The sequence below is a fragment of the Conger conger genome, chromosome 10, assembly GCF_963514075.1.
Source record: "Conger conger chromosome 10, fConCon1.1, whole genome shotgun sequence".
NCBI classification, from domain to species: domain Eukaryota; kingdom Metazoa; phylum Chordata; class Actinopteri; order Anguilliformes; family Congridae; genus Conger; species Conger conger.
In genome coordinates, this window is record NC_083769.1 from 10,956,298 (window position 1) to 10,975,250 (window position 18,953).

General features: G+C 41.8%; 1 long non-coding RNA gene across 1 annotated transcript; it reads right to left on the bottom strand.

Moving 5' to 3' along the window:
* Nucleotides 1-2,124: 2,124 nt before the first annotated feature.
* LOC133138914 (uncharacterized) lies at nt 2,125-17,467 on the bottom strand. The gene is made up of 2 exons (XR_009709768.1): nt 17,352-17,467; nt 2,125-3,512 (listed from the first exon to the last, which is right to left on the bottom strand). It is a non-coding gene; the product is annotated as an uncharacterized LOC133138914 (long non-coding RNA).
* Between the last annotated feature and the right edge of the window lie 1,486 nt (nt 17,468-18,953).

Genomic DNA, 18,953 nt, shown 5'->3' on the forward strand with positions numbered 1-18,953 from the left:
ACTGCTGCTCACTGGATGTTTTTTGTTTTTCGCACCATTCTATGCACCATTCCAACTCTAGAGACTGTTGTGCGTGAAAATCCCAGGAGATCAGCAGTTTCTGAGATACTCAAACCACCCTGTCTGGCACAAACAATCATTCCAAGGTCAAAGTCACTAAGATCACATTTCTTCCCCATTCTGACATTTTGTCTGAAAAACAACTGAACCTCTTGACCATGTCTGCATGCTTTTATGCATTTAGTTGCTGCCATGTGATTGGCTGATTAAATATTTGCATTAAGAAGCTGCTGTACAAATCTACCTAATAAAGTGCTCAGTGAGTGTCCCTGACAATATCGTATATTGTATCGCAGTATCTAAAAGCAGCAATAATTGTATATTTGCCAATATATTATGAAGTGCTGCGGCATATTAAATGTTATTACATTGTTAATATATTCCACTTGTGTAACAGCTGTCAGAACTGGAGGTTTGTTCTTTCCGCAGAAAGCACCCTTCAGAGGGTTAAGGAGCTGGCAGCCCAAAGCAAAAAAAAAAAAGATTTCGCCCTCTGGAAGTTTGCCCGGAACCTTTGTTTCCAGGGGAGGATGGGGGAGGGGGAGTGTGTTTCTCGTTGCGCGGTCAGGCTGTCTTCCTCTTCCTCCCACCTTCCATAAAGACCTCTCACGCACTCTCAGACATAAAGGTACAAAAAGTGCCTTTGTACGAGCGATTGTCACTGGTACCCTACAGGTATATAACATTTTTTACCCCTATCCAGCAATTTCATGAATTTGTACCTTCTTTGTGCTTGGAAAACATACTCATCTGTACCCAAAGAGAGCATTGCTGCACTTTCAGGGTACATCTTGGAAATTTGAATCTTTGAAGAACAGAAACGTTACCTCCACTGTGACGTTATTTCTGAGTGTGGGACCGTGCGACACGGGTCAGGCTGTGAACAGTGCGACCCTCTTTCTCTCGGGCGAGGTGGACAGTCCGTGCCGGGCACACAAACTTGCTGAGCTGGGGCCCTGACCGCGCCCCCTCGTGCGCGCACCCTCTTGGCGGCGTTCCCGGGTGCTAACGCAGGCGCTTAATGCCCCTGCCCTCTCCTGCGTACCCGCTTCCAAACCGGCCCCTCCCCGGACAGAGGTCGCTGTACACGTGTGCTGGTCTGGGCTGGTTGTCTTGGCTGCTTGGGCTGCAGAAGTTGATATTGAGATATTGACGGGACGGAGGTGAATTTGGAGATGTTGTGCATGCCTTGTGCTGCTTCCGTGAATGTGTTGAAATTCTTTCTGTCGTACAGCAGACAGCCTTTCACACACACAACGGCAGGATGACCTGTTGCCTGAATGATTACCCGCTGCAGTAATGTGCACAAAGTTCACAGAGAATGTGCAACACCGCCCACTGTTTTCATTCTTTTAACGACTTAGTTAGCTCAGCTTTGTTGTTTTTATGGCAAAAATGGGTTATGAACACACACAGACATTGAATTTGCACCCCGCCATTTTCTTATATGATGTAAAAACTGTTGTGTATACTATTAATGCTCTCAAAACAAACTTGTTATTGTGTCAACATTTCATATAAATAGATTTTCATCAGGTCAGCCATGACTGACCAGACAAAACAATGAACTAATATTGAAATAAAATCTGTGTTTTGGGAGCACTGATAGTGTGTGCTACTTTAAAAGTTGTGATGTAATGAGTATATAAAAGATAAAGTACTGAGTAACATACAATAGCTCAATAATGCAAATAAAAACAATGGTTCTTTGGATATGTTTATGGATACTACACTGTAAAGAAAATAAATATATTTTAAAAACAACCTTTTAACACCCAATGATGCATCTGATTGAACTTTTAAATAATTTTTATTTTGTCTGGAAAGAGTGAATAGGCATTTGATTTGACACCCCAAATACCAGCCAAGTCAATGACCTTCACAATGCAGGTTTAATGAAATGCTCAACCAGAGAATTCAAGAACAATATATAGTGAAATGTAACAGAATATTAACTAAAACTGTCCTAATTTTGATTTAAAAGCAGAAAACATTGTAAACTATGACATGTTTCTATTACATGGTTCAAACAAATATACTTGTCAATGCAAGACAAACAAAAGAGCCATTCTCTTCATTTATTTCACCAGTGTTGAGACATGCACAATGACAGTGGCATTATTATAATTGTTTCCTTATCATGTACAACAAAGTTGCTTTTGCTACCAGAATCTCTCAAATGATTAAATTGTAAACTGTAAATTATAATAGTGTGAACATGACAGATTTTACAAAGCAAATGCAAATCTATCCAATAGATCCTGACATTTATTTTATTTAAGTTTCTCCTCATCCAAAACATTTAAGCAAGGTGATAAACAATGACAATTTTGTATTAATTTAAAAACACAAGCAGTCGCTTCATTCCTTTCAATCCTCGTGCTATTTGTGTGAGAAGCGTTACTCGCAGTGCTAGTTAAAATACGTGAAGAATGTTCCAGAAAACATATTGTATGACAGGATGAAATTCCCACTTTTGACCTTGAAGTGTTGGCTTGTCGGCTCGGTGAAACAATGCTTTACCCCGAGGTGCTCCTCCACTTCCTGGTTTCTCAGCACACCTGGAGCCAGTGTGCCTCGCGAGGAAGGCAATAGACTGTATAGTTATCACCTGAATAGGGTGCGATCCCACCCAACAAACTATACAACCTACTACCTCATCTCGAAAGGGCACGGCAGGTCTCCGGCCTGCAATACAGCCCAACTCTTTGGGCGGGGATGCAGATCTTTATCGATGGACAGTTACAGCTTCAAGTTGTAGTTGTCTTGCTATGGTTGTTACAGACTTGGCCTTTGTATCTTGTGAACTGGACATATGTTCATGACTTTACAACCAATCCTATGTGAATCGTAACTTTTCTGGAGTGTTTGGTTATTTGTTGTATGACCTTGAAATGCACTGTTTTGTATGTCTCTTTGGACAAAAGTGTCTGCTAAATAAAATGTAATGTAATGTAATGTACAGTAACTACTCTACCTACTGTGGGGTGAACCATCGGAAAAATAATGTCTACCCAAATTAATCATTTAGTTTGTCACAATTACAACCATTTCTAAAACAAAGACAGTACCTCCTGATGCAATGTGTCTTGTACGGCTTGGCTTAGAGGACAGATGACCCTGGTGTAAACTCTAGCCTATGACCAGCTTGAAATGACCAGCTTCCAGCTGTTTCAAAACCTAGCTTGAGCTTGTCAAACCATGTTGCGTATGGAGCTGGTCTGAACTGGTCAACCAGCTACCAGCTGTTTCAAATCCTAGCTCTCCTCTCAGTGTCAGTGCGGTTCCTCTCTGCTGTCTTGCGGATGATGTGACTGTCTCCTTAGGAAAGACAGTAGATTGCATAGTTATCTCAGAGGGAGGGCACATACCCCACAACTATTCAATCTACTACCTCAGCCCCAAGGACAGCATCTAATGCATGGTCGCTCAAGAGAAGATGAACGGGAACTCTGAGGAGAGAGAGAGAGAGAGAGAGAGAGGGTGTCGTTAGTCTAGCACAGACTCCACGTAGACCGTGTGCTGACCATGTGATCACAGCTTGCCATGACTCATGTGAACTTCTCAACTGAACTCCACATCCTGGACAGGTGTACCAGAGCAAAGGCAGAAGCTCCTCACAAAGCCAAGAGGCATTTTTAAGCAGAGAGCAAACAACAGCAGAGAGGGGGAGTCGGATTTCCCTTTTCCAAATTCAATTTCATATTTCAATAAAATATATTAAACCTGACACTGCATATCCTACATAATTAAAAAGCAATATCTGTGCATGATAATATTTGTAATAATTATAGCATGCACACATATGAACCGGACCGGTACTACATCTGCAATGGCAAATGTAAAAATGCAATGTGAAAGGTGAAAAAGGCACTGGTACACACATCAGGAAAGGTGGCCAAATTTTTATTTGAGTGTACTTTGTGCTACGGACACATTACCACAGCGACCAAAGGAGGAATTTTGGAAAATGATTGCCCGGGAGGACATGCCAATTTATTTGTTTGCTTGTTTGTTTGTTTGATTTTTGTCTGTCTGTTTCACTGGACCCAGTTCAAAAACACTGTGAGTAAGATGAATATGAATGACGCTTAGTAGCTGCACGATCTTAGCCTGCTATTGACCTCCGAAAATGGTCAGTCCTGGGGAGTTCAGACCTCAATAGGAGAAAAGAAAAACACCTCGGGAAAAAAGAAGACATGAATACAGGTGGACAGAAGGAAGTTGGCAAAGGAACAGTGCCACTATTTACAGACGCGTACTTTTCAAAAAGGCAAATAAACGCACAAACACGGAAAAAACGTGACACCGAAAGAGTGCTAATTTGTGAAAGCCCAAAGCATAACTCACTGGCATCCAGAAGGGCTGGCGTGTGATCGAGAAAAGCCGCTCTACTCTTTGCCAGGAATTAGAGCCCGTTTTGCCAAAAACTGGGCGCATTCCAACTAGACGACCCTGCGGAAGCTTGTTGTTTAACAGGCTGGAGTAAACAGCTGAATTTAAACATGGCTTCCCCCATCTGCCCCCCCCCCCCCCCCCCCCCCAAGACTGCACAAAGCTGCGATTCTGCTACATGAGAGAGGGAGAAAAAGGAAACAAAATGGCCACGCTGCAGCCATTTTAGGGTGCTAGGCTCAGCACTTTAAGTGACAACATCTGTAAGGCAAGCAGTCGACTTCTCCAGGTTCTAATCTGTGTGGGTAATATTGAATGTAAAACTGGGGTAAAACAGAAAATAAAAATAGACACAAAGGAAAGGGCAATTTTGTTCATGTTGCTGTTTGTTCAATTTGTTCAACTGAAAAAGGCTCTCTACACAAGCAAAACAAGTTATACTTCAGTATACCTAATACATTATTTTCACATTTAAATCATAAAACTGTAGCCCTCAAAATGTGTTCAAAATATAAATAAATCATAACACTATTCCAAACTCAATTAACATAAGCTTCCCCCATGCCCCATTTTATGATTTATAACGTATGGTGAATGTAATATTTTGGCCTTGACACCAAGTTATATAAGAGTGAAATGTACTGTGTGATTCACAGTGTGAATAAACAACTCTTCCCATACAAAGCAGGTGTACAGTCTCCCCTCATATACTGTTCTTGCAGCTGCCGTTAATATGCCAACAATGTTTTAACGCTAACACAAGATCTTGGGAGAGTTGGGTGATGTCAGCCGGGTTCAAACTCACAAATCTGCCCAATGACACGTGGAAATCTAGCCTAGACCCCAGGGTGTGTTTAAGGTTATGTGTTACCCTTCTGCTTGTGCGTTTCACCTCAGGTTAAGACACTCTTGTCTGGCTATTTCAAGAAGTGCTGAAGTTTGGGGTTCATCCTGTGCATACCGAACAAATCTCTCACCGAAACAAGCTGATGAAACATTTCTCGCAGTCATCAAGATCAGACATGAGGCTGATTGGTGTGTTCCCTTTTTAGCCCAGTAGAAAATGACAATATACTTTGATGGAGGTGATGAAAGGGGCTCCAGAGCTAATATATAGTCAAAATAGTGTGATATAGTCCATGTACGTATGAAGATAAGTCCAATCTGGCTTTGGAAGGCAACAATACATTTCTTCCTCACTTAGTCGTGCTATTCAGAAAGGTTTGTCAGTGCCATGTTAGCCAACCACCCCAAGGTGGGTCTAAGGTGGATGTAGTCTGGTAGAGTGGTGAGCTGGGGAGGGATGTGGGGTGGGGGGGGGGAGGGGGGGTAGGTGTAGCAGGCTCCTGTGGTGTTGTGGTGGATGGGTTAATGCCAGGAGTCTGTGGGCAGAGCCCCACCCCAGAGGACAAGAGGGGGGGAGGGGCAGATTCCACTTTGCATATATTAGCATGAGAACCAGAGCCACTGAAAGGCACCAGAGCCAGTCATTAGCATGCAGAATTCCTTTTTGGCCTAATTAACACAGAAGACAGTGATTGAAATGTTTTGGCAAAGAATTAGGCTCCGCTAGAGTCTGGCCATGTTTAGCGGACCAGAAAGAAAGGGGACTGGGGGCAGGGGGGGTGGGGGGGGGAGGATGTGGGACTAGGTCAAGGTTGGGGAGGGGAGGGAGTTTAGGGGCCTTTAATTGAGATGTTGAATTTATTTGATGATGAACATTACCAAACCACTCTGACTGGCCACCACTGTATGTGATGAAAAGAAGAGGCAGAAGTGTATATAATGTACCATAAGATATGTGGCCAGGAGAAGATCTCAAAGACCAGACATGCTATGGCCAAACAAGACTGCTGTTGCATCAATTATATCTTTTTTCTTGGTACCCTCAAACTGTTTTTAGAAACCATGGTTAATTGCTTTTAAGAATAATTTGTGCCAGTGTCCAAATGTTTTTGTATTCTCAAACAGATTAACATTGATGAAGTTTCATCAAGATTACAATGTTCTTTGGGCATAATGATTCCCTAATTTTGCTCAAAATATTATTTCTGAGACTAACAGTAGGCTGCCCACATTCATTAATGCTAAACAAATTACACTTTGTGCAAATAATATAAGCAGAACTCAATTTGCATTCATTATTACACTTCTCTCCAATTTAAACTATATTTTGCTGTTTTCCATCAATAAATGACTTTAGTGCTCTGTAATATGGACCATCAGATTCTGTTTACACAAAACTGTAGTGGAGGTAAACAGAATCCACTCTCAACCAGACCAGAATTACTGGAAAGGTATTTATAAGTAGAGTGGTATTCCATTTGGCAGCTGTTTGGACCCCATAGCAAGCCGGTGGTGATCTGTTAATGGGACAGAAGTCTGTCTAATCCAGCGCTCGCTTCTGCCACAATGCAACAGCATACAGCTCTGGAGGATGATTTCACTGACTGGAGTGTCGCTGGCGTTTGGAAGTGTGCGAATGCTATAGGCTGGCATGTCAGTCACTGGCTCTTCCACAAGAGAAGTCGTCTGTGTCAGTCTCACTCCCCGTGAAAAAAAAAACATTTCTCTGGCAGATGTGACAGTCGGATAATTCGCAGATAAGACCGAAGACCAGACTGCCTGTCCTCAGATCCCCCAAACCGGTCTGCCACACAGCCGTGTTTTTTTGTTTTTTTTGCTCTGTGTGATTCCTGATCACACAGACTTCTCTCGGTTCATTTCTTTCCAAATTTCCATAAAGCTGATTCCCAAATTGTTCTAATTCCAAGACATTTTCATGAAGAAATATCAGGAACCTCAGTTTAAACAAAAATGGATATGTGCTTTGGCATGGAATTACCGCAAACGCGTAGAAGCAGGATTATCCAATTTTTCATTGACCCAAATTACATGTACATTAAACAGATGATTTGGTGGTATTGTGTGATTGAGAAAAGAGTCCTGTTGGTGTGCTATTGCTGAATAGCTATTCTTTTCAAATCATTTCAGGTGACATTATGATTGCAATGAGCTCTTTATCCAACAGTGCTAGATATTTCCTATGAAAATGTTTAAAATTCTAAACAGCATATGAATTCCAATTGAAAACTTAAGTCAACTCACACACAAAATGCCTTCTTCTTCTTCTGATACCTACAGTCAAATTAGTATAATATATACGTATGCATGTATGTACGTGTGTACTGTACATGTGTGCATGTGTATTTATTTGCCTTCATTCTGAAAAGATCAAAAGCCATCTTAAGTCATGTGACATTACTAAAAAAAGTATCGCCATACAGTATGCATACAAGGCTACTCATCTGCCTTGTGTCATGGCTTGGCAGGGTGAGAGCATCCAGTACATAACCCACCGCCATTTTGTTTCCACCTCTGCTCATTTCAACCCAGCGACATAACAGGAAATGTTTTTCTGAGCAGATTTCCTTTCCTCCGCTGTTTTTCGAACGAGATGACCGTCGCTTCGCTTTTAGCCGAGGGGCCGCAACCTCGTAACAATAGCCGTCCGAGTGCTGGACCCTGTCCTGTGTGAGTCAGTGCACTGCCCGGGGGGGTGAGGCGAGGATAGGCCCTTATCCCCTGTCCCTCGTGAACTCGCTCCGAGCCTTCGCATCTCCGGCCAAATCAAACGTCCTTAAGTGCCCAGGCCACAGCGGTCAGGCTGTGTGTGCGCTTTTGTTTCACTCGCCAATCCTCCGGCACTATTCTGTACGCTCAACATTCATAGGCCTTACTTCATCGGCCGTCTCTCCTACGAGCGATCTGGACACATGCGCTGCTACAAAGCTGCAGATATTCACAGTGTTTAGCTGCAGTTAAAATATAAATAGCTAATACAATTTCTCCTCCAATTTGCATATTGCTCAAAGCGGGATTGTTCTTAATCGGCTAATCTCAGAATGACACACTCAATGTGGGTGTGCATCAAAACCTCTATTGTCTAATGGAGGCTTAGCCATGCCATCATGTTGCAGTTTTACTCAGTGAACAATCTGGCCGAACGCCCTATGTGTTACATCTAACTGGGTCTGTTCTCTTCCCAAGGCTTGCGAGCGATACTCTCTTGAAAACACGATATCAAAAATGAAATGTTAGGGTGTACACAAAACCATTCATGGAAACATGCGCAGAGAAGAATATCCCAGGGACATGAAGCCATGCTAGCAATACACAGAAAACATTCAAATCACTTCGCTTCTACATCTGGTCACTTTGAGGTCAACCTCATGCCACGAAACATGCAACCCAGGCCCCTATCCTAACCAGTTGATCTTATCAGCAAGAAAATGGCTGCCATGTTGAATTCTTAGCATTACACATAACCCTCCAAGCATGCCAAGCATAAGCTTTGTCTCAACGGCACTCGTCATTTTGTCTAAAACCGTATTTTTGAAAAGAATTCTCACTTATTTTGTTTATCCTTTAACGGGAGCGAAAGCGTGATAAATAAAAAAAACAGGCAGCACAAATCAGACGAACAATAGGCCATCGCTCAGTCTGTTCCCCGCATAAGGACATCACAGACAGCTTTTCCTTGCCACCCAGTTCAAAAAAGTAAATGCCTCACTAGATTGACAGATCCCCAAAACTGTTAAGCTGCCAAACATGACGCCCGATAGACCCAGCGGTGAGAATAAACGCATCAGAAATACCTATTGGTACGCAGGGGGGGGTTTTTTGTCCGCGGGAAGCCGGCTGGGAGTTGGGCACAGCCACAGCCACTGTGACCGAGACGACTGGTAGAGATTCCTGTTTTTTTATTTAATTCTCCTCCCCGAGTCTGATGCCAAGAAATGGGCAGCGTCTGCATGCCAGGCTGAATTTCAATGAAGGGAAAAGAGGAGGTGGTTCTGGGGAGTTGCGTGGCGGTGGTGGGCAAAGAGGGGGAGGGACGGGTGGCTGGGGGGGGGGGGGGGGGTGCATGGGGGGGTGGGGTGGCAGTAGGAGAGAGAATAGCCTGTACATTTTTTTTTTTTAAATGGAACCTGACACAACGCTTTTGTCACCGCTTAATTCGGGGGGCTTTCTCTATTTAAGCTTTCCTTCATTCCACAGTAGCCCCAAATACAGCCTAGGTCTGATATAAACATTGTTCGCCCGCCTGGTATTAGAAGCGAAGAACAACCTCCCTATTTTAGGAGCTGTAATTCATCAGTTGCGTGAATGATTGGCAGGGTTTGGGCTTTTTGTCTCCCCCTCCGCATTCCCAGAGGAATATTTTTTTTTGCGGTTATTTAAATGCATCGGAAGAAGGGAGGGGGTGATTCCTTTTACCATCTGCAAGGAACACTGTTTGTCCTGTCTGACATCCCCTCGTCTGCGTAATTAACTTGAATTTCTGATTACTGTTTTGTTTTTTTTTTAATTGGGGAAGGCTTGGAATCCTCGCTTCTGGTACAACGAAGGTTGAACTCCCGCTCGTTCAATTTTTCAGTGGTCTCGCACCTCTGAAATACCTTTTAGCTCTAGAGCATTGATCTAGAGAAATAAAATGGGATACCACGTTGTTTTAAGAGGCAGAACACATTTTTCACAATTGTGTGTGACTGTTTACTAGTTTTATTTTTTAATCGACTCTTTTAGTAACAGAAACGTCATCATTTACACCAATACACCAGGTTTTGGGAAAAAAAGATTCCAAAACAGATTTAGAATCTCCTGTAATAAATGTGTGAATCTAAATAACCATGGATGACGAAATAGAAATATAGTGTTGGAATATTTCAGAGAAAACATGACTAATTTCATCACAGAAGGATGTATGTGTGGGAGAGATAGCGAGGGAGAGAAAGAGAGAGAGATAAAAACATTTGTTTAGTATTTAGTCCTACTTAGCTGAGATCAGGAGTTCTACCTTATTTTACCATTCATCATCATTTTATTTTAATCTTTCTGTCTTTTCAGCAAATACATTTATTGCCACTGATTCCATTATGAACTGGAAAATTATTAAAGAAGAATCTGTTTTGCTCAGGGTTTTAAAGAGTTTTCTGTATCTTTGAAAAAAAATCGCTGTGCCCCTTTTTACCCCTTTTTAACTCTGTTATATCAGGGAGCTGAAACTGTAATTAAATGCGCTAAGCAGTCCCAAAGCTGCTTATTCTCCATCTGGACAATGTCACATGTGATTTCTCTGTGGTTTTGACCTAATGGTATTACAGGTTAGGCCCATAATGTCTGTCCAGATTTGATATTTTCATTTGTGCTAAACAGCAACAAGCTTAATGCAAAGAAGCTGCACTATATATGCTTGCAGAACTATGTTAACACACTGTTGATAGATCAATTTGGCATTGAATGTTTTCATTCTCAGACAAAATTTCTATCACAAAATGATCATTTTTTTAATTGTATCTTTCATAAAAAGTCTTTTTTCATCATATTTACTTTGCCACAGCTCTGTCAAATAACATAATTAAAATTTAGATGTTATTAATAAATGCTTTCCATAAACTTATACAGAAACATATTTCTGATTTCATGAGTTCATAACTTTATTTTTTTAATAACTCCTTTTAAAATAACTTTTAAGCAATAATTTTGCAATAATTTTAAATGCCTTACTAAATGTTTTTATGGGGGAAAAAACATGTACTTTGGGGCTCTAGACTTTTTCAAATGGTGGTGTTGGTGCCACAAATCTTTTAACAGGTGGGACAATCACAAAATTATATTATAAATCCAAGTTATATATATATATATATATATATATATATATATATATATATATATATATATATATATATATATCAGTGGTTCTCAACCGTTTTACCTCAAAGATTGAGGACAACCTGCCTCCCTGCTATCATCACAACTCCATCTATACACACTCAAATGCAGTTAGTGAAGCGTATTCTTTTTAACCTGACACAAGCATAAAAATTCCCATAAAAATTTTATAGCAAATAGGAAACATATGAGAGTGTGACGTCGAAAGAAAAAAATGGTTATTATATTTTAGATATTTTATGAATTGTGTACTTTGTTATTTAGCTGAATGCAGTAATTCAAACAAACAAACAAGAAAAAAAAACACATGTGCACTGAATGAGCAGGGCATTTTTATATATCAAAATGAATTGCACAATACAGTGCATTGAACCATTCTAGACAAACCACAGTCATAAAATAGAAAAAATAGAAAATTATATTGTATCGTAAAAAAAAGGAAAAATAAGCAATAGTAAAACTCCAACATTCAACTCAGAACTAAACGAGTCCCTTGTTCCTCTCTTTAAATATTACAGGCGACTACCATGCTATTTTTCTCATCGTGGTTTTATATATTTTTTGACCTATATACTGTATCTTTATTTGTTGTTTCATTGACTTTGCGTGGATTCTCGTTTGGTAACAGACGGGACCTATAATTTGAGACATAAAAGGCTATCAAACAAAGATTTTTTCTCACTTCAAAACTTATGGATTAGTTCGTTCATGTGTTAATCCATTAGGAAATGCTATTCGTTTTGCGTAGTGAAGTCGTCAGATAAGAACTGTAGCCTATTTGTCACTATTGCTGATCTGCTGTGGCATTATGTTTATAGCCTACTGGGTGCACCACACGCTGAAGTGAAGTTGAGAAATTTTACCGTCACAAACTGATGAACTGTACTGAATTGAGGAACCAAGAAGTGCAGGTAATCCCTCCCAGTCTTGTAATTGGCGGGGGAGAATGAACGATGAAAGAGAAAATTATTTTAAAAGTTTAACTGTTTTAGGCGCACTGCTGCAACCTTCAAAATAACTGGCTGTCTGGAGGCCTGACTCCATTGCGTTGTGATTTTTTAAACTCTTCAGTTTAACCTCAGCTCGTAATGCTTATTCCTGAATAAACATTTTATCACGCCCTTAAATTAAGTATAATATGTATTATGAAAACAATTACCCAATTCTTTTTAAAACAATGATTAGATTGCTTTATTTGGCTAATATATAGCCTACCCACCTGCACCCAGCTATGTCTGCCTGCCTGCAAACATTTCCCTTTGTCCTCCATTTGACTCTTGCCTTGCTGTCTTCTCCCGTATTTGCTTACTTCTGATTGGCTGGGTCCCCAGCCTGTCTTTGCATGCTGGTTTTAACCAACGATACTGAATTTTAAAAAGTGAGTTGCAGCTGCTATCTAATGCTACTACCGCCAGCTTTGAAGACATCAGAGCTTGCTAAAGTATTTCCGTAATTCCTGTTGTTGTTTTCTGCTCTTATTGCCTGAAAGATATCGTTTGTGCTGTCCGAAACGCGTGTCATCGGGTTAACACAAGAACACCCCGCTAGCAAAAATAGCCGGGCAGAAGCAGGAAGTCTGCCATTGACCTTGTTTGACTCAAGCCCGTGTTCCCCACAGGGCTAAGTTAGGCCTGTCTTCTTTGCAGTAATGTCGATGGCCTTTCCTTGTTTATGAAGAAAAATAGTAAATCAGCAAATCCAAACATTGGACCTGGTTGTTTAGCATTTTTGGTTCAAGGAATTCAACCCAGCCATGTTTGCACAGACCTTGTCAAACAAGCGTTTCACACTGTCCTACCCACGTTCTGTCCCTGTACGTTACATGGCCTTTACAGTGATACTGTTGCTAACAGGGAGCAAAGTCACTGAGAACTGTTAACAACATTGTTGTTAATGTCTTATTCAGTATTAGTAGCATGTGTCTTAAGGTGTTATCCAAAAATGTTGTTACAATTATATCTTACGATTGATATCAAAGTAATAGTTTGACCTGCTGAAAATCAAACCTGCCTACAAAGGGTCTGCTCCTCTGGAATCACTCTAAGCTGTCCTTGTATTGTATTTAACTTTGTAAAACAATTACTTTACGTGTTGGACTATGCACTGGAATGTATCGTTTTATCAATGTAAGAAACTTAAATTATTTTGGGAATGAGAACCTGAAGGGATTAATGTTGTGATTAATGTTGCATAAACAGCTAGGCAGTATTCTCAAGTCATTTTGAGTTTGTGTTAGCAGCAGCTAGCCACTCATCTGGCTTTTTTAATATGTGGAATGTGGAGGAAGTAGCGTATTTTTAATTACCGTGAGGCTAAAACCACTTGTTTAAGCAAGGAGCGGTTTTGGAAGAGTGTGTCTGTGCAGGAGGGGTTGTTCATCCCTTAGAGCCCGGGGAGGAATGATCTGAGCAGGAAGAAGGCGATTTGCCATCGCGGTTTCGCCCCCGTCTGTAGTTTAGTCATTCTAAACAAGCTGCACACCACATTTGGTCTCGGTTGATAAACATGAACACCAAATTTAAGCATTCTCACTAAGAACCTTCTCCGAAATATCACAGCAAATTCATCACAATGCACAGTCCCCCACCCTCCGCCCCCGATTTGACGTAACCATTAAATTATATAAATATGATTGTGAATAAGCAGGCCGGATGCATGTAGACCGAGCACTATACAATACAGCAACACAATGGCTCTTTGGATTTTATGTTAAAAAGCATTGATAGTCAGGTCTTTAGTCACCTAAATGGCCACACAAAAATATAAAAGAAATATTATTATTATTATTATTATTATTATTTCAATTATAGACATAGGCCTACGGGGTTTACAGGAGGATGGGACGGACATTCGTTGAACGCTGTAAAGTAAACTCAACATAAAGTCCCCCCACACGCACTCACCATAGTCCTCTGTCCCTCTCCACATTTTAAACTTTAATTATGCCCCCGGTTAGCACTTGAAATGTGGTTTTCACTCTTTTTGAAACTGTGTTTTTATGGCGCTTAAGGAAACCGGTACTGAAAATACACAGTTCGTCATGGAAAAACAAAAACGCGGTAAAAAAAAGAGTCATTGTTACCAGCAATCTTGAGCATGCAAGCTTGAACGAGCAATCGATTTCTTAATATTTAAATTGCGGGACGGGCCTTGTGATGAACAATTCCTGAAATATGCTTTTAGAATTGTACAATTTGAGGATAGGTACTTTAAAAAAGAAAAAGAGATTACTAAGTGGATGCTTATCCGGTTCTCATTCACTTTAGCAATTCAGTGCAACACCAGTCCATATTTGTACCTTTTAACAATTTCAAGATAAAAACCGAATTGTATTTGAAGCCTTTTACGCACAATGATACTTGGTTATTTTCCCTCAAACAAATAAATAATTTAAAATAGTTTCACTTTCATTTATAACTGTGAAAATGAAATTTTCATATAGATGAAAATGTAATGATCATTTGTGTGAAATTGTCAAATACAAATGTTGAAGATGTTTTATTAATATTAGTTTTAGTGTCTAATCAAATGATTTGTTATCTATTGTAATTATATGTATGGTTTATGTTAGCTGGTTGCTACACAAGAAATATTCACCCCTCTCATTTGAAGAAAACAACACCATGCAATCCAGTCTAAAATTAATATAAAAATCTAAATGGTAACAGCATTCTTTCTATACTAAACATTAAACATGAAAACGGGAAAATATTATTCCCTAGTCTTACGACATTATATAATGAACAAATGAAAAAAGCGAAATTTTTTACCGTACAGGGACGTTCTGTAATGCCAACGGTAAAATGTTAGCAATAAAAAACAACAACAAACAACAAGCCGTGTCTTACTGTACAAGTCAAGGAAGGCAGGCCGGTGACTCAGAAGTGTTTAGAGAGTCGTTCTCAGCTCGATAGAGCAGGGAGACTTTGTTCCCGATAAGTTGCGCGTTATTGTGGCTGGGAAGGCAAGACAAGGCCCAATTGTCAGAAACGCTGTAAAAGCAGGAAGTGGAGCAGTGAAGCAATATGATAAGTTCATCTGAGGACAAAAGGGGATGGAGCAACCATTCTCTCTCTATCTCTCTCTCTCTCTTTCTCTCGCTCTCGCTATCTCTCCCACTATCTTTCTCTCTTTCTCTCGCCGTCTGTCCTTATCAGTCTGTGAAAGCATATGCACAGTACACTCCATATACAGACAAACATGTAAAGCAGTCCACAGACTTGAATTAGGATCATAGTGCACTCCTATCATACAAAACCTTAAGTTAGTAGCTAGATATTAGTAGTAGTAGTAGTAGTAGTAGTAGTAGTAGTAGTAGTAGTATATCAGTAGTTTTATATATATAGATATATATGGGGGGGGGGGGGAACGAGAGAGAGAAATCACCTTTATCGATACTTCAGCCTATGATCAATTATTAAAATACATAAAAACGTTTTTATTTTAACAAAAGTTACTTAAATTGGGACATAAGTGTGGTAAAAAGACAGAGCGGGATGAATGCATCTCGCTTTAGCACACAAACACGTGGCACATGAGCGCCATTTTGTACGCTGAATGTTATAACATTATTTAAGCGCTGTATTTCAAGTTAGAAAAAAGAAAATGTCGAATGTAATAGTGCACAATAGAAGATCAATTTTATATGGACCTTGTTATAAAATATTGAATATTACCTACTGCATAGACCTGCCTGTGACTATTTCATTGCCCTGTGTCCATCTGAACTACCACAGCAAACAATGAAATTACCAAAAAAAAATGTTTGCTAGGAATATTACCTTGCTTTCAATATTTGCTGTCGTGTCGAACCTTGGATTGTACAGTACAGTCGGAGCATAGAACAAAGTTGATGTTTCCTTTTTCGATAGCTCTTGATCGCTCTCTTGCAGACACAAGTACAGTAGCATTGTCTGTACTATCTGTAATATCTACTCTCCGCCCTTCTGAAGTAATAACAGTCGAATGACAAAAAAAGGACTATTTTTAGCTTTGTTTTTAGCATAATATTAAGGCATTCTTTTTGCATATTCAAACCTTTCATATTCTTTCACAAAACAATCTGTAAGCAATTCGGTACTTTTCAGTTATTCGAAATCAGACAATCCATCTCGGATGTCTTTTTTTCCTCATAGTTATTATTTATAAATGCAATTTGTGATTTGCAACTAATGCGGTGAATACGGTATGTACTATGTTCCCTTTCATATTTTTCCCCTGGCTAGACTGCTATCTCGAGTTGTGGCACAATGCTAAGTGCTAGCCCTGGACACAGAACTTTATGTGACATACATGTTTGTTCGACAGGCCCTCATGTCTGCCCTGTTAGTGTTTACTGTTCTAAACAGCCAGCGGCCACATTTTAAGACATTGTAAAAGACCATAAAGACTGTAAAAGACGAAAGGAGGTGTGTTTTAGAGCAACGAGACAGGGGTTTTGTTCATAGAAAGCTCGGTGGGTGCTGTAGAAACAGAGAGCTAAACACGTTATAACTGTGAGCTAACTCATGTAAATACTTCCTTTGCGTTATACACAAGACATTGGCGCCCTTTTTTTCTTTCCGAGTATCCTGTTCAGAAGTTGCCCATGAGCCCTTTCCATGGGCAAAGAATTCAGGGCTAGGTTGCCCATTCAGGCCATCTTTTTAGATTCCTGTCTGTGCGAAGCTGCGATGCTGCTCCTCTCAAGTAAAGGCACAAAGAGCAGCCAGGACAGAAACTGAGAGCTGCCTTCTCTCTGTAATGGTGGCAGTTGCTGTTTTGTCTAATAATTGCAACACATGCATCGAAAATAACCCCGATACTGTGGTAAATACTGTGGCAAAGTATGACACAAGCTATATCACTTAAAAACGTGTGGCAGAGATATGTTTATCCTGCAACTTAATCGGGAAAGTAAAGGTGGAGCTATCAATCGATCGGAGTCGAACGTCCTCGTTCCTCCGGTCTCCCTGAAAAAACGTTTCTCCCCTTTTATCTCTCGCTCGGACAGAAATGGCGGAGACCGCGGCGTGGCGGACACGTTTGCAGGCGGAGGAAGGCGAGGGCGCGGGAGAGAGGAAGAGCGGAGGAAGAGGAGGAGAACCCCCCGAAGAAGAGCGAAGCGCGAACGAAAAAGGACACCCCCTGAAGAGCACGGGAAAAAAGGGTTTGGGAAATACCTGGAGCCCCGCTCTGAAAGCGGCAGGGCGGCGCGGGGCGTCTGGAGGCCCGATGGCGGCGGGGAGAACGGAGCCCGCCCGCCCCGCTCTGCTGGCGCGTCCCCCCCGTCGGCCGGCGTGCCGAGAGAAAGAGCGAGGCGCGCGCTCGCAGCCCGACACACTCCGGCAGAGGGCTGTGGCTCCTGAGTCCGCCCGCACCTCGGCCTGGGATTTACCCTGTAAACGGCTTTCTTTCCCTTTATCCCTGCCCACTTTGGCACTACTGCCAAAGTGGAAGAGAGCGACAGAGAGAGAGAGAGAGAGAGAGAGAGCGAGAGAGAGAGAAGGGGGGAGAGGGAGAGAGCAAGAACGACGAGAGCATGAGACAGCCAGAGCGAAAAAGCGAGTCACAAGCCCACGTCCGTGCCCCTCTCTGTCCGAAAGCCCGCATCCGTGTCTCTCTCTGTCCGAAAGCCCGCATCCGTGCCCCTCTCTGTCCAAAAGCCTGTGTCCGTGCCCCTCTCTGTCCGAAAGCCTGTGTCCATGCCCCTCTCTGTCCAAAAGCTTGTGTCCGTGCCCCTTTCTGTCCAAAAGCCTGTGTCCGTGCCAACGTCCGAATCTGCTGGCGAGTCGCTTATTTTCGCGCGCACGTTGTCCGAAGATGGAACTGAGGAGGGCAGCCTCTGACAACACAAACCCCGAGCCCCCCCACACACACGCACGAGCACAACCCTTCACCCCCGTGGGCTTAGTTATAATTCACCATACTGCTAGATGGCAGATCTTATGCAAAAAATACCAAATTAAACCCGGTGGAGCACACTGCATACACAACGAGCATTCTCCCAGCTGTGGGGAGCAGAACAGAATGGGACAAAACAAACGGAAAGAAAACAAAAAGAGTGGTATACTTACATGGTTTCTTGTGCCTTTGCCAAGGAAGCCCCCAGTTCCCAATCTGCTATTCCACTAACCCCCCACCCCCGACGTCCCCTCTCCACCTCCTCCTTCTCCACGGATTCGATATAGCGAAACGGGGGTTTTTAAAAAAATGCAAAAACAAATACATCACAAACCCAAAGCAGAGGAGTTAAAACATGTTCTCTTTCTCTCTCTCTACCTCTCTCTTTCCCTCTCGCTCTCTCTCTGAGCATGCGGTGAAGGCTATTGTCAGCAATTGGCATCCTTCCCAGGTAATACATGCCTTACAATTCCCTTTCCCTGGTTGTCCCTGCGCGTCTTTAACTGTTTTCCGTCCTGCTGTGTTTTTGTTTTGATGTGCTGTGTTATGATGACTACGGGTATATTTCTGTGTATACGTGTGCGTGCCGCGGGGGTGGGGGGCGGGGGGGGGGGGGGGGGGGGGGTCGCTGGGGGGGGCAGGGGTCTTTCAGTAGCGTGCAAGTTCACGCTGCCCATTCGCCTGTGCCCTCTTCACTTTGCCCTGCTCCTGAACTCTGCTAAAAACGGGTCTGCAACAAAGTGAAAGACGCGAGTGAGTCAGTTCCTCAAACACTGCTACCTCATCCCCCGCCGCTGTACAGTGTATCACGTGGCAGTTTGTACACTACTGTGCTGCTTTCAAGAAGAAATAAAGTGCCGTTCTCCCCTTCCCGGTTTCCC